Below are 16151 nucleotides of genomic sequence, written 5' to 3'. Positions count from 1 at the left end.
TTCTGTTATTCATGGCTGTCCCTTTTTGTATCCCTTTTAGCCATTCCTTTCAGTCTCTATCTTGGGTACCGTATATTTTCCTAGCAGCATTTCTCACACAGTTCCCTAAATGCCAAATCCCAGTCTTTATATCATCCTTATATCACACACACACCCACCCCCACTGCAATTTTAGGTATTTTTTAAAGACGTGCTACAAACAACTACAATACAACAGGTTGCTAGAATGCATCTTCCTAAGTGCTAATGTCAGGTTAAAGAAATAAGTCACTGAAAACAGGGGATTTCCACAGGGCAATTTTAGCAAACATTGCTGTGGATTCCTCTTACCATGCAAATTTTAAAGCTAGACCTTGCCAAATTTGACTTAACTGAAGGAGGCTAAACCAGCTTTAAATGCTTTGAAACTAATTTTTTATCAACTTTCACATGGACTCCCATTCAAAAGGCAAAGGTATCCCACCTCTATCCCATATCCTTCACTTAGCTTTGAAAAATAAAGGCAAACCTTCACATAAGCATTAGGTTCAGTTTGATTTTACACTTTAGGATATGCAGAGTTAATGAGGAAATCCCAGAAACAGTAAATACATCTCTCCTTTATCAGAAAATATTTTGAACATGTTCTGCTTGGAAGAATACTAGTTGAAGTTTCTTCAACATCAAGCAGTCATTCATTACCCTTACAGTCAGAAAATCCAGACAGCAATAAGACATCTTCCAATTAATAAACACGTTGGCTAAGCACTGAAAACTAAGCAGTGTGTCCTAACACTGAAGTAGGGAATCAACTGGAACTGGTGAAACCGGTAGTTGCTGTATCCAAGTAATGTCTCCTGACCTCGTTTTGACACCAGCAGGAAAGTGATCATGAAAATGGAAGTTGAAATATTACCTCCTCTTGGATGGTTATGAAATAGACTCATATATTGCAGAAGGAGCCGAGTAGAAGAGTAATAACGCGTAAAAAGAAGGGGAAGAGATCAGGTATCCAGAGCCCTAAGCTGATCTGCAAGCTTCTCAGGCTACACCGAGGTAACAGGCTCTGCTGGCATTCCCACATCTCTTTAATGATTGCACAAGGTCAGGCTTTCCAGGAGGGTTTGATGCTCTGCCTTGAGCCATAAACAGAGAACCCTGTGTACAGGGGTGAGTCTGAATTGCCCTCTGTAGCAGTAATTCCTTTATTTGTCTGGGATTCAACGTGCTAAGGGCACTTCTCAGGTGCTCAAATCCTCCCTGAGCAAGGGAAGGAAGAAGGGAAAGCAAGACAGCCAGTCCAGCAGCCTGCAGGGTAGCCCACTTGTTCAGAAACAGGAGATACGGTTTCTAGGTTCTCCTCAGTTTGAGGTGGTTTGAACCTGCTACTCTGAATCCCCAAGGCAGTACCCTACCACAAAGCCATTCTGTATGATTCTTGACATCCCTCCTGTGATAGCTGGGTCACAACGTACAACACAGAACAAGATTAATGAGCCAGGAGCGAATTAACAGGGAGACATAGATGAGGACTTCCTGTAAGGGAAAATACAGTCTGTAGTTCCAGTTTATGCAATGTCTTTTCAGAACAGGATTAATTAAGCAGATACAGAAGCCCAGAGCTCCCACATTATTATGGTCAGCAGTGACCCAGTCACTCGCAAGAGCAGAAGAGAAATAGCATGGAAAGTAATGATCCATTTATACAGTGTAATTCTTTAAAACTTTGTCCACTAATCAACAAGTTAATCAAACGTGCAAGGACTACCTCAAAGGCACTATGCACAGATGCTAATCTCCATAAAAAGGAGGTGCCATATTGCCTTTTGCTTTATTTTAAAAAAACTGCTTCTCTGAAGTTTAAAAGCCCAAATGAGTAGCATCGTTGCAGATATTTAAGTTAATGACAAGCTTTTCAAAAGAATGTTACTGCTTTAATGCATTTTTTCCCCATGTGCAGTAGATGCCCATTACTCTTTTTCTAGGCATATGCTTTGTACCTTCAGGTCTTGCTAGTGCTGAAAGCAGCCCGTCAGCTATTTAAGCTTTGAAGAATATCCAATATTTGAAGCAGAAGCTGGAAACCAACTCTTGCCATCACCTACACAAAGTGTAAAGATGAACATCTAGGTGTTTCATATGAAGTATAGAGGCAGAATGTCTGCTGCTTCAGTGGAGATGCAGGCTCAGAGCTTGCTCTCAGGAGAGCAGCGAGGGGTCAGGAGAGCAGCGAGGGCTCCTGATCCCTGATCCAAACCTGGGAGAAAAAAAATTTTTATCGGGGTCAGGCAGATGATTCCTCTCTTCACTGGATGCCTTGGGAAAAGCGGACTCACAAGAACCACCACCACTAACTACTACCATGATGAGACATTTTGTTTAAGAAAGATTAAGGTTGTTTTAATTGGCTGACTCCAGGTTGGTAGCTGAGGCTCAAGCACGGAGAGGCACCCCTTGAGATTTGAGGCCCTTTTAGTATCTTTTAAATTGGTGCTAAGCAGGGCCTCCACTTGACTACAGACCACACCAAGATCCTTCTCCTGCCTATTTATCACTGTGGTCATACCCATGGAGCAGTTCACCAGAGAAATGATCTCATTATATTCCTGGCAAAATCAGTTACCACATTCAAATTAAAAACTATCACACTAAGGGCATTACCAGCTTTGGGAGTGAGATGAAATGGCCAGATTCTGCCCGAGTACTCCCTCTAAGGGACCTCCCACACCCAATGAAGGCTGGCAACTCCTTGTTTTAAACCCGAGACCTGCCCCTGGGGAAGAGACAAGGGACAGCGATGAGGCGGCTGACCTACCCCCGGCAGTCTGGTGCCTGGGCGCGGGGAGGGGGGTTAGCCTGTCCCCGATCCACCCGCACGGTGCAGGGGACCAGCCTCTCTGGAAGTGAAGCCGGCGTGCTGCAGGGATGGCAGGCAGGGCTGCTTGCTCCTGCCCAAGGCCAGCACATATCACGGTGAATTACCGAGAGGGGCAGCTCAGCTTATGCCAGCCTGTCTGTCATACGCAAGAGTGTCTATGTGACTGACAAGCCATATCTATGTAAAATTGAAAAAAACCAGAAACGAATGCTTCTTGTTCGTTACTGCCTCCTGTCTTTCCTCAGGATCGTGTTTGACACCTCTCTTCAGGGAAATGGAAAGTTGAAGACTTTTTCCTTGGTGCACTTTGGCGCTATGAAAATAACTGTAGCGTTAAAAGTGCGGCACGCTGGCTGGGAGGGCAGAGCTGTGGCAGAGCGAGGACAAAGCGCTTCGGCCTGAGGAGAGCCCCGGCCGCCGGCACCAGCCTGCCCTTCCGCGCCCGCCCCGGGCGGAGGCGAACCCGGGTTCCCGCGGCGGGACAGTGGACTACACCTCCCGTCAGGCCCCGCGGCGCCCTCTGCGGGGCGGCCGTTCCCGCCCCGGCGCGGCCACCGCCCTCGCAGGCGCGGTGCGCCCTGGGAGTTGCAGTCCGCTCGCAGCGCCGCCTCACGGCGTTCCGGCGGGGGCTGCCGCCGTGGCCGGGTGGGGCCGCACCGCATTTCCCTCTCAGGCAGGGGATGCGAGAGCCTGGTGGTTCCAGGCGGCAGTGCTGACTGATGGCAAGGGGAAGTTTAATAAAGCATTGTGCTTTAAGCTAAATGTAGGAAGTGGGTGGCATCAGAGAACCTCGGTGAGGTTGTAACTAGAATAAAGCTATGTGGGTTCAGTATGGGTTAAGGTGAGGCCTGGGGCAGTGCCAGAGGTCGGGAGTGGCTCATCACAACCTGTTTGAGAAAGACAAAATGGCTGATAAGAAACCGGCAGGAGAAAAAAAATTAATAAAAATCAGCTCTTCCACAGCCTGAACGAATCAGTGGACAAAAAGAGGCCGGGATGGTGTCTTCTTTTCCATAGTGAAGGAGGGATAGGTAGGCATGTTGCAATAGTCTCAAAACCAAGGTTGCTAGCTCTAAAAAAGGCCTGAAGAAAGGCAGTGGCATTAATCCACCAAAGGTGCAAGGAGCATAAATCACCGCGCTCTGGGCTTGGTACTCCTGATTATTTAACGCATAGATATAATTTGGATGAAACCATAACTCTTAAGTGCCTCTGTGCAAACAATGATCATAGCTGAAACTTATCCTAGGCTTAAAGTTGCAGGTACACATTGCCCTGTTCAGGTCAGGGGGGTACAAATATCAGTACTCTATGGTACTGCATGATGACAGAGCCTCAATCTAATCTCTGTCTAGAAAAAAACCAAGGTGAGCTAGAGGCTTAAGAAAGAGATTATTCCAATGTTGACAGCAGTTCTGCTGAGTTTCAAGTCTTATTTTCACACACACAAAAAAAAAAAGAGACTTGCAATAAAACTTAGTGTTCAGGCTTGAATAATAATGTTTACCTCTTCCTACGCTTTGTTCTCTGTTATATGAGGTTTTAAGCAACACCCCCCTCCCCATCCCTCCTTCACCAAATACAGGATTCACCCAGTTGTTCTCTTGGGCAGGAGGTGCAGAAATATCCCTTTTTAATCCTCTTCTTTTTTTTTTTTTTTTTAATTCCTGTCTTTTTTAATCCACTTTGGCCTTATTTGGAGATGCTTAATGATGGGTTTGCCCTAAGTTTTTTCAAAAATACTGTGGTCAAAGGAAGTCTTTTGGGGTGAGAGGAGTTCTGTCACAACATTCTCCAAACTATCAAGCTGCAACAAGGTCTTTTACCAGCTTACTCTTCATGCCAGTCCCTCTGCTATCTTGTCCTCACCTCATCCAGGGCACACTCTCTCTTTTCTTACTTTTTCCTCGGCTGCTCTCTCTTCATTGGCTCACAACCACTTAACTTAACCAGCCACAGCTGCACCTTGTCTACATCAGCCAACCTGCTGCCCCTGAAGCCAGCCCACAGCTGTATGTTATGAATGCTAATTAACCCAGCTTCATTCCTCTACAGAGTTCTCTGCTCAAGGGGCAGTGTTAGGGGCCAGCACTGTGCAGTGGATGAGCTGAGCCTCAGCTGAGGGACAGCAGGTTTTGGTTCTCCTTGAAGCTGTCCAAAACAACCATTCAAGGCAAAGCCTGACTGGGGTTCTTCACCAAGGCTGCTGGCACAGAAGGCTGTAGCCCTCTTCTGCCATGTGAGTGAGGGTGACAGTGGAGTTGTTTGTGACCTGGCAGCACCTTGTATACTCAGGATACAAGGATTGAGTTTCAGTCTCTGATTATGGGGCAGTTGTCTCCCAAGTTAGTGCAAGAATTGTTGAACTGCACCCATGTTGTCTTGACCAAGGGAATCTCCTATACTTCATTGCTCATCTTTGCTTGGGTATCAGCACTGGCTGTCTGGGCTAGATGGAAACAAATCACTCCTCAATTTGACTGGAATTTTTTGCTCTTTCTATAGAAGGTGGTCTTTCAAATCTTCTGTTTCTTCTGGTGTTTACACAGGTATTTTCATCCATGCATCATTCTTAATCATACCTGTTTTACTATTTCTGTTACAAATCTCTGTAAAACTTTCCCATTTTTACTGTGGCAGTGTGATGTTCTGGGCTCTGAAAACTGTGATTAGATCCATCTCTGTAGGAAATCATAGACTGTTTTGCATTGGAAGGGAGCTTAAAGATCATCTAGTTCCAATTGTCTTGCCACGGGCAGGGAACCAGCGTTGGGGTCTTTCCTGTCGCCAGGCTCAGCTCTGGTGGACAGCTGCTGCCGTTGGGCAGGTCCTCAGCCACCCCACCACAGCCTTGCCAGGCCCGGGGCACTGCACCTGTGGTGCATGATAGAGGCCTCTCATCAGGAACGTTCCCAGGGTTGTTTTTGTTGCCTACTTTGCAGTAGTAGAGCTGTTAGCAAAGGGTGGCGCTGCCTTTTCAAATGCTAAAACCTTAAAAAACCCACAAAATAAAAACTCTGGTGCCTATGACCAGATGGTGTAAGCAACCTGTGCTTTACAATGTGCCTATGTGTGGGAATTATGAGAGCAAGATCTATTAAAAGTCCCGGTGCTAATCCACTGTTACTTGTACAGGCATAATGGAATAAGTATTTCTGTCTGATTCACCTCTTGGATTTAGTAAGAAGCCCAGGTGTGAGGAGCCTTGAGGCAGTAGTGCAGAACTGCCAAGTCCAGGGCCTCATTTTGGATGTGAACCTTTGCAAGTGAGTTCTCCACTTGGCAGGTACTTCTCCAGTGGGCCCTGATGAACTGGAATGAAATAAAGTGTTTTAAGGCTTGAGATGTTGCAAATTAGCAGAGGGTGACCAAGATCTGCAGTGCAGTCATTGAGGCACAAGAAATCTGCTAATTAGGCAACAGCTCATCTCACATTATGGGCCTCTGAGATTACACCATGTCTAAAAGGTGCAGGACCAGCCCACCTTGCAGGCCTGATCTCAGCAGGGCTCTCATGCACTCTTGCTGAGGGATGAGGGTGGGGTTTTTTGTTTTGGTTTTTTTTTTTTTTGTGTGTGTGTGTATTTAAGCCTAATCCTTTAGCATTTGCCTAAAACTTACTGAGCTTTCCATGCAAGGACAGCAGCAGAGCTATTGCTGCTCCTCCTGCCAAAAGGTAATCTCAGTCTGGCTATGATGTTGCCCTAGAACATACTTGTGACACTCTGATCTCCACTTGAGCCCCCACTAAGACCTGTGCCTTACTGCCATCTACGTAAAAGAAGGTCACGTGAAGAAGGCTCGTTCCCTGCGTGCAATAGGTGAAAGTATTTCCCATTCAATATTAACAGTGGCACAACACAGGAAACAGTTACGTGCAGAGAACCTCTGAGAAGAAGGTAGCTGTTCCTGGGTGGGGCAGAGGCATGAGTAAGAGGAAGAAATCCCAGGCAAGTTGAGTCCAGACTGATACAAAACTTTACAAATACAAGGGTGGATGGTGCGCCAGAATACTGGCATCCTGCCTGAACACGCTGATCAGCAGCATCTACAGGTATCCGAGCGTGGGGTGCGGTGAGGTGTAGATGCTGGATGAGCAAGAGCTGTGAAAGTAACTTTTTTCCTGAATAAAGAGTAATTTTCTTGTACTTTGAGATTGGTCTTTTCAAATTAGTTGCAGCTGCAAAAATAACAGTGGTGTGGTGGGATTTTTTGTAGTTCACCTTTCTTTCTTCTCTGAATAGCTTTTTCTCTTGGTTTGCCAGTGTATTTTTCTGCTGTCTTTCTCATCTCCAGGCCATTAATGAGTTCATGAACCTATGTCATATCCTTTTTCACTTGCATGTTTTCCAACCTGAGGAGTCCTAGCTTATGTAGTCGTTTATTGTGCAGAAGTTGTTCCATATTTTGGATTGTTCTTGTCATGTTTTTGATCACAAGGAAGTCAACTTCTTTGGAACTTTGCATTGTCTTTTCCAGGGACAGATTTATTCCCCTCTGCTGCTTTACAAGTGAGGAAGGAACCGGAGAGAATTTCTTCTTAGTGTTCACAGTGTTTCAGACAGCTGCAGATGCCTGACTACGTATCTGCCAGACCTAGGCTGAGCGAGCTGCCCGTGGTCCTTTTCCCCCCGATTCTCTGCAGGGGAGCAGTCAGCTCTGTAGCCAGTTCTAGCTGTCAGCAGTCAGATAGGCACTAGCCAGATGTGCCCATAGGTGGGTGTCTCCCATTATGGGAAGATGGTAAAGCTCTCTTTGTCAGCCATGTGAGATCAGATGGTAGTGAAGAATGGACTCTTGACCTGTTCCCCTCACTTGAACAGGCCTGGGATGTTTCGAGAATTGATTCCTCTGTGTAGCTGAGGTATCTCAGAGCTCTGCTTCTTGACAGCATGGATGAGCCTGTGTAGAAACACTTGGGTGCCAGAAGGTAATAGGGATGAGGGCATCTGGGGTAGTGGAAGTACATGGTAGGAAGGGTAAGGTTATGTAGCGGTAAAGAAGGGGCTGCCTCATGGGACAGAGGAAGAGCAAGGCTAAATGGAGCACGCAGGAATATGAAGTTGAGTGTTTCAGGGTTAGTGACTCTAAGGTAATTTCAGAATGAGGTTTTGATTGTCTTTCTGCTGGGCAGTGGCCTGTATTTGTAGTGTTGCTGCTTTCCTCAGTCCTGTTGACCAAATGGTATTAATCTTCATCCTTTAGGAGCCAGTGAGCATTTTGCTTACAGAAATAGTGATCAGGAAAAACTACCAGATAAATCTGCAGAGGTTGAATATTTACTTGGAGGCTGAAAAAAAGAGCCAAAATGCCCAACTTAACTGCAGACTAGCTATGTTCTTTTGGGTCTGTTCAAATAACTGTGTAAAAAATCAAATTCCAGAGGCAGTGGACAAAGGTGCAATTGGTGGCTCTGCTTTATATTTTAAAAAATTAATTTGCATTATAATTTTCCATTAGCATCACATTTCCTCAGCAGCTTCTCAACTTTTCCAAACGTTAACTGTTATGACTAAAGTTCTTTTCACTAAGTGCCTGCCTTAGTGTGGTTTTTTTTTTGTTTGTTTTTTATGTGAAAGTTTCAGCCAGAATACTTCAGTTGTTTCCAAGACACAGGTCACAAAATGCACTGTTTTGCTCAAGCTAAAAAAATAAAATTGGATGACTGCTCTTTCAGAAACCCCAATTCCCTCATGTTGTAAAAGAGGGACTTGCAATTTGCTGGCAGTTAGCCTTGAGTCAGAAATGATGCCATGAAAATAAGCTCATCATCTAGATATGAAATATTTGAAGCATCCCAGTTTGCACATGCTCAGGAGAAATTCAGATAGCACCACAGATTCCATCCATGCTGAACAGGTCCCACTGGGGGCTGCAGAAGTTCCTTTGTTGCTGCCTCTGGGTTGAGCACCAAGCCAAGAAGAGAATACTGAGGCCTTCTCAATCTAACTTTACAACTTGGAGGAAGTAGTTAAGTTAAAAACATGGTTTCCTTCTGTTCTTTCTAGATAGTGGCTCCTCTAAGACAGAAATTTCCTCTGGGAGAGCATCTTTGTTGCCAGTACCTTCAGAAGACATCTTGGTGGTGTACAGCCTTCTAACTGAGGAGCCCTAGTTACACTGGAATTTAACTGGGATGAATACAGTCATTTCTCCAGCTCTCAGTGCTGGTGTTTAGGTGTGACAGGAGGTACAAGAGGAGAAAGAAGGAACAGTGAGACTGGGGGAAGCCGTAAGGGTATTAGGTTGCAGCAAGGGGCATGGAAAGGGGAGAATATATTTTTTAGTAGTGCTGCTTTTCTGAGGTTTGAGGAACAGTTTTAAGACCCTCTGAGCAACTGAAGGAGGTGATCACTGCTCTGGTGGTAAAAAGTGGTGCCTGGTTTACTGACCTTGCACGATCTTTTCCAGTGGTAGAGAGGGAATTGGTGTTTGCACTGCCAATTTTATTTCACTTACCAACAGCCTTGAAACCTTTGTCATGACTGTGATATCTGATAACACCTGGCTATGGTTCAGTGAAGGATTTAGCCATGACAGGATACATTAATTGTAGCAGAATATAGGAGATCGTGTAATTTCTATTTGTTCCTCAGATTAATTTTTGGGACCTGAGTTCCATGGATGTCATACTAGTCCTTGCAGCCTTTAAGATCTTTGAATCATTATGGAGAGGATTATTTTGTCCACAAAGTCAAAAGATTTAGGGCTGAGTCTGAAATGACATGTATTAAGTGAATGACATTTATCTCCAGCAGATGGAGATAAAATACCAGGGTTTGGCCTATTCACAACCAACTGTTCCTGTCAGAAGTTGAGGCTGGCTCTGATTGTAATCTCAGGGGAAAAACTGCTCTGTTCAGTTTAAACTGTAATCAGGATGAAACTGTATAAATGTATTAATGACATGTAATTAACTGGCAACCAGTGAACTATACATTCAGGATCAAAACTAGTAATACAACAGATAAACCTACTGCTAGACCGTTACAGAACATTTCTAAAGTTCCAAAAAGAAGCATCAGTCCCCCTCTTGCCACACACAGAGATACACGTTCCCCCAGCGGCGTCCCCTGCCAAAGGCCTGAATTGCAAGCAAACCAACCTTTTCTGTGTGTGCTATCCTAGTGCTTAACTTTCCATCTGCATTTAGAATTTAAAATTAACTTCACAGCAGAATTACTTTTTGTAGATCACCATGTAAGGATTTTTTTGAAGACATTTCTATTTGGTTATGTAAAATCCTCTAAGTTACACAACCCCATTTGAGACCTAGACTGTCTGAGTGTCTCTCCAAGCATGGCTTTTCTTAAACACTTCAAATGGCCAAGCCTGGTTTCCCCAAATTTGTTTAACATCAGTTTAAATCTATCTCATCTAAAGTTTCTCTGCCTCCTTCCTGTATACATGAATACAAAGAAGCTAGCATACAACTTCTTAAGGAAAAGGTTTGGACTGATTTATAGCATAAGCCAGACAGCAATTTTCTGGACTTTTTTGATGGATGGCAACCAAAGGTATTGTCCAAACATAGTTTTCTTGGTCCAGGTGTGATAGTTCCATAGGATTGTGTCTTCTGCACAACTTCAGATGTTCATCACTCCTCCAGTTAAAGCTTTTTGATTCTTCATGTTGCCTGCTAAGTGTTCCCCAGACTGTTTTGGGCAAAATAAACTGGATTAGTTTGAACAGATTAAATGTTAGATATCTGCTAACTGGGCACATTGTAAATGAAACTTGTCAGGTTCTGGTGAAAGGGACACCAGACAATGTGACACTGCAGCTTCAGGTGTTGTCCTGTCACTTGCTGATCTACAGTGCATACCAAGGCTCCTAACCCTTAGTTCTTGTTCGCACTGTCCTGTCATCTACAGCTCATTAAGTGCAATTACTCAATTTCTGATGAAGACAAGGCCGTGATGCTTCCCTGACAGGAGTATTCACAAGAGCCAGCAGATTTCAAATGCCTGAAATCCTCAGATACATCAAAAGTGGGCACAGCATGGCTCTTTCTCAGTGAAGAAAATCGCTTCTCTAGGAGCAGGTGCTTTCTACCTTGTGTGCTGTTGGTGTTGCTATTCAATGGGCAGAATTGCTCTGTTTTTCTCACAGGTCTGGAAAGAATAGAATGAATAATGTGTTCACTGTTGGAGCTGGGGGAAGGTGGGAGGAATGTGTAGCTGCTTGAAAGTGAGGTGTGAACTGATCTTGAGGGTTTGTTCACAGGACTGCAGGAGGCTGACTTCACCTGCCTTGACTTTGAGACATCGTAGCTGACCATTTCTGAACTCATTCTGTCCCAGATGAGAAGGTAACAGCCCTGTGTTTCACTTTATAGCATGCAGTCAGGTAGACCTTGACAGCTACATGTCTCAACTGACACATGGCAGCTTGCTGGCTCACTGCATATGGAATTTACTAAGCCTGGTCAATGTGCAGTTAGTTAACCACGTGGGTTCTTAATTCCTGCTCTTAGAAGCTGTAGTAACTCTTCATCATACCTGATTATATTTTGCTTCCCCAGACAGAATGGAGAAACTCTCTGCATGGTCATTCGAATTCTCAGCTTTACTGACATCCCTCCTGCTACGTTTTTTTTCTGTCTTCACCCATGACTGCAGCCAGCTGCTCTCTTGGTGGAGCTAACCTGGATTTCCAGAAGCTCCTGTTGCATTTCAAAACTGGCCAAGTGCTTTTTGTTCAGTTTCATTTCACTCGATACAATAGGAATGAGATCAATGTCAGTTTGAGCCAAGGTGCACCCAGATTCAGGATCCGAGCTTTCTGTTCCTGTGTGCTGGAACACCTTCACGAAAGGCAGGTGTAACTAAAGGAAGCACTTTCTCTCACTGTCATGGTAATAAATCAGTGCTATACAATATATGTACTGCTATCTTTGCAAGCAGCAATGTGGGATGAAGGACTGAATCCAAGGCCTTAATGTATGAACAATTAGTGAGAAGTAGCAGTCCTTTTAAAAATGTTGACTGGGATTCCTCCATGTAGAAGTATCAGCATCTGAGCTGTGTACTGTAGGTCATCTCAAGCTGGGCTGGTTGTTGGGTGTTTTGGGCTGTTTAATAAGATAAATGTAAAGGAAGGAAAATGGATTTGTCTTACAGGGCTTCATTTCAGAACCTCTCAAACTTCAAGGTTCTATTCAACCTGAAAGAAATTTTCTTAACAGGTGACCTGGCTTTTTTTTGGGGGGTAGTTACTTAAGGCTTTCCAGAGGAAATAGAGAATACAGCTTTGTAGCCCTTCCTTGCGAAAGCAGTCTAATGAAATTCCATCAGGGTTACAGGATTTGTGTGTTTAAAGACTTGATCCATAAAAACTAGTCTCAGCCTAACTGCTAATTAGAAGTATGCATTAAGGATGCGATAAGTCTTGACTTCCAGGATTTGGAAAAAAACATATTGACATACATGGCCAGTCCTGAGATGTGTTGAACTTCATTTCCTGGTAAGTTCAAAGGCTGTGATGGTACCCAGCAACCCTTGGATGGAAGTCTGAAGAATCAGTGAGGAAAAAAATCCTTTTTCCTTTGGGAAACCTTACCTGCATTCCAGTCAGGCCAAACTGTAAGTAGCTGCTGGCAAACACCATCATCTTACCAGGTGAATGGTGTATTAGCAACTTGGAGAGACTTAATGCTTCCTACCCAATGCTGGAGGAAGGGCATAGGGCTGAAGGATGGGTAGGATGTGTTACACCTTTCTAGATGCTGACTTCACTGAAATGCAGCAGTTTCCATCAGGGGAGGTTATTGCCTGTGTTTTCCCAAGCTTCCTTCAGAAAAGCAGTGCTTGTGCTTCTGGGGATTTGTTGTATTTAACAGTCTGCACTACCACGGTGCAACAGTGTGGTTGGTATTTGTGTACCGGACACAGAAAAAGCAGCCTGAGTTCAGAATTGCTTTCAGTTTTGCAGGAAAATTGTGAATCTCTCCCATGAAGACACTTTCTAGTTATTCAGCAGCCAATCCTGCTGAACAATCCCTCAGAGATATCACTATAATGTAGCTCTATTTTAAACTCCTTTTAAACCGTGGGTCTCTATTTCAAATACAACTAATATTATTTAAGCATGCACGTGCATCAGTCCACTGGAGGAGATGGACAGTCCCACCCAGCCACCATTTATAAGCTCCCTTAGGAAATAGTGATGCTTTTCCCCCCTCATCAGACAAATCCCTGTCGTGTCAAAGATGTTGTAATTGATCTTTGTCATTAAATTCAATAATGTCCGAATTTACAGATCTACCTTGTTTCAGGCTAATGTAGATAAATGAGGTTCATAGTAAAATATTGACTTTTGCTTGGCACCTATGCACCTCAGCACTTTATGCGTTTGATTAACATACAAGCAAGGCTGTAAAATCAAATAAATGAATGCAAGGAGTAATGTTTTATTCCCCTTAAATGATATATGAGGCATAGCTATTTATAGCAAGGGGTTGGGAGAGAGTTGTAAAGCTAAGCCAATTCTAGGAATGCTGATACAGAAGATTCAGTGAAAAAAATTGATATTTGTATGAGGAAACTTCTGCAGGGAAAGTCAGAACACCATGTAGTGGTGTAAAGCTAATTTGTTTGTGCCTTGATCATGGTCTCTACCTAGTGCAGCCAAACATTACATAAGAAACATTTCTGAGAAATAAAACACATGTTTTTAACACTTAGTTACTGGAATACCTTGCTAAAGGCTGTGTTAGATCATTTGTATGGAAGTCTTTAAAGCAAGATTTTATACTTTTCTGTAGGCAATGCTGCAGCTCAGCCATGAATGCTGGATTTACTAAAGAAACTTCTTCAGCAGATGATCATTATGCAGGAGCCCAGACTGGATGATCATGCTGATCCCTGCATGGACGTGACGCACTCAAACCAGAGAAGGCTTATTATACAAATGCTGTTGTGATGTGTCTGAGCTATTAAGAATCAACACTAATAATTTAAGGAAGGATCGGAGAGGTGATTCTCTTGAAAGTGTGCTTACCCATTGCAAAGGGAACTGCTTAGATCTCACTGAGCCTATAGCCACAGGAGTTTTCAAACTGTCTCACTTGAGCACAGGAAAAATAGTCATTTCAGACATAATCTCTCACTATTTTGACACATGCAAAATACAAAAAGGTAGATCCTTAAGTGATGCAAGTCGCTGAAGCTCCATTTGTATCAAGGGAACATATTTAACTGATGAGAAGAATGCTGCATCTCTGAGAAGGCTGCATATGAGCCATTTTTCTCCACAAATACTGAAGACGGGTACAAAAATATGAAGTGTGACCAATGTAATCACAGACCATTTGTCTGTTTTCCTTGCTGGCAGAATCACTGTGCTAAAAACAAGATTTAGTCAGCAATCAGAGAATCCCATCCAGCTTTCATTTGAAGGGGAGAGGTCATTCAGCACAGGTGCAGTGGAAAATGGCTGAATGGGGATCATGAGCAGAACAGTTATTCCACTGGATTAATCCTGGAGCAGACCACTATGGGGATACTCCTGTTTCAGAGTGAAAATGATTTCATTGCAGGTAGTTTGCTCCTAGAACAGAATAAATTTTCAGGAATAGAAGTTTTTATTTTGGAATAAAGAGTCCGCAAGGGAAGATAGTGTATAAGAGCAATCATCCACCTGTGTATTTTGACTGGCCTCTATTTACAGAGGGTCAGAAAATGTCAACAAAATACCATGGTGGCACTGTTTCTTTCCACCTCTTTATTCACATGGTTGCCCTGGCCCTGTGCTCCAGAATAGCTTTTCTGGACAATTTTCTCAGACTGCCAAGCTCTGAAAAGGGGAGTCCCTAGTTAAAATTCCTCTTAGTCAACAGACTACAGAAAAAAAAAAGGAAGTATCAGAAGGACTAGATCTCCTTCAGAACCGATTTTGTAGATGAGTATCTCTGTAATATCTTCCCAAAAGATTTCTCTCTATCATGGTGTTTCTTCTATGGACTTTTCTGCTTGTTGGATATCCCAGCTATTTCAGAAGAGAAGCGACTTTGCTTCAGTAGGAAAGTATGGTATCTTGAAATGTCACAGGAGTCAGCGCTGTGCATTACACAAGTGGGTCCTGGGAGGTGTGAGTTCGTTACCAGGTGCAACAGAGACATCTATGAATCCTGGGGCAACTGCACAGGATTCACCACGACTACCAAATGTAGACATCTACTAAGTCACTGAACTCGGTAGGCTGGACTGCCTTTGCAGCTAATGGAAGGAAATATGTGCTTTCATCTGAGGTATTCTAGATAATTGCTATAGGATGTGATACCTCACCAAGATAAAGTGCCTGTTTCTTTCCACCTATTACAAAGCTAACCCAGGATGACTAACTCAGGTATAGAGAGCTAAAAAGTAGACGTCTACAGTTAAGTGTTTTAGGCTGTGTCTTTTAGTACCTTTTATGTAGTGAACCTATGTCTTTTAATTGTGATCCTCAAAGGGGAATAAAAGAGTGTGAACATGGATCATGTGGTTTCCTAAACAGAAGGGCTTCAGATCAGGACATCTGGAGGCTCTGAGAAGGATTATCTCTTCTTCTATCATGAAAAAAACTTTTAATAAATCCTGAAAAGTTTTGGAAATTTATCTCTGGAACAAAAAAAAAAATAAAATCAAAACCAACAAAAAAGTCTGACAGTCCTTCACACAGTTTCTTCCTTTCAAGGTCATCATGAATTAAATTTGGAGATCCATGGAATCAGTTGTCTATGTCCAATAAATTATGGCAGGTAATTAAGCCATTCATTTTAACTTCAGTGCTTCACTCCAGTGTCCTTGTGGATCTGCTATACCAGGTGCTTTTTTTTGCAGTAGGAAACTTGGATGGATAGTTCCCCATTATTTTGGTAAGGGTGTGGGTGGAATGGTGTCCTGTGATTTTTTTTTTTGTGTGAAAAGTTGCTCTGAGCTGTTTCCCCAGCAGAATTCCCCCACACACCCCCTCCCACACCTCCCCTTTATTCTTAGGAAAGCTGTTCCCTTTCTACCCAGCTTTTGCTTCATTGGTTCTATAGGATAGTATGAATATGCAGGTCTCTATAACTAATTTTATTTGTGCATTTGTAGCTCTGTGGTTCTTATCTTCTCATGATCTTTGACAAGTTTACACAGCTAAGACTATCAAAAAAATAAATCTGAACTATTATCTTAATCTTAAAAATGGAAAAATGGGACACAAAAAGATTTCCATTGGTTGCAGTGAGTTTTGTATCAGGCTTCAAGAGTTTCAGTCAGGATGTCACAAAATTTGTGGCACATTTGGGTAAAGAATCCAGAAAATC

Source organism: Falco cherrug, chromosome 2, assembly GCF_023634085.1.
Source record: "Falco cherrug isolate bFalChe1 chromosome 2, bFalChe1.pri, whole genome shotgun sequence".
Taxonomy (NCBI): domain Eukaryota; kingdom Metazoa; phylum Chordata; class Aves; order Falconiformes; family Falconidae; genus Falco; species Falco cherrug.
The sequence above is the reverse complement of the archived record's forward strand: the minus strand, read 5'-3'. Positions refer to the sequence as shown.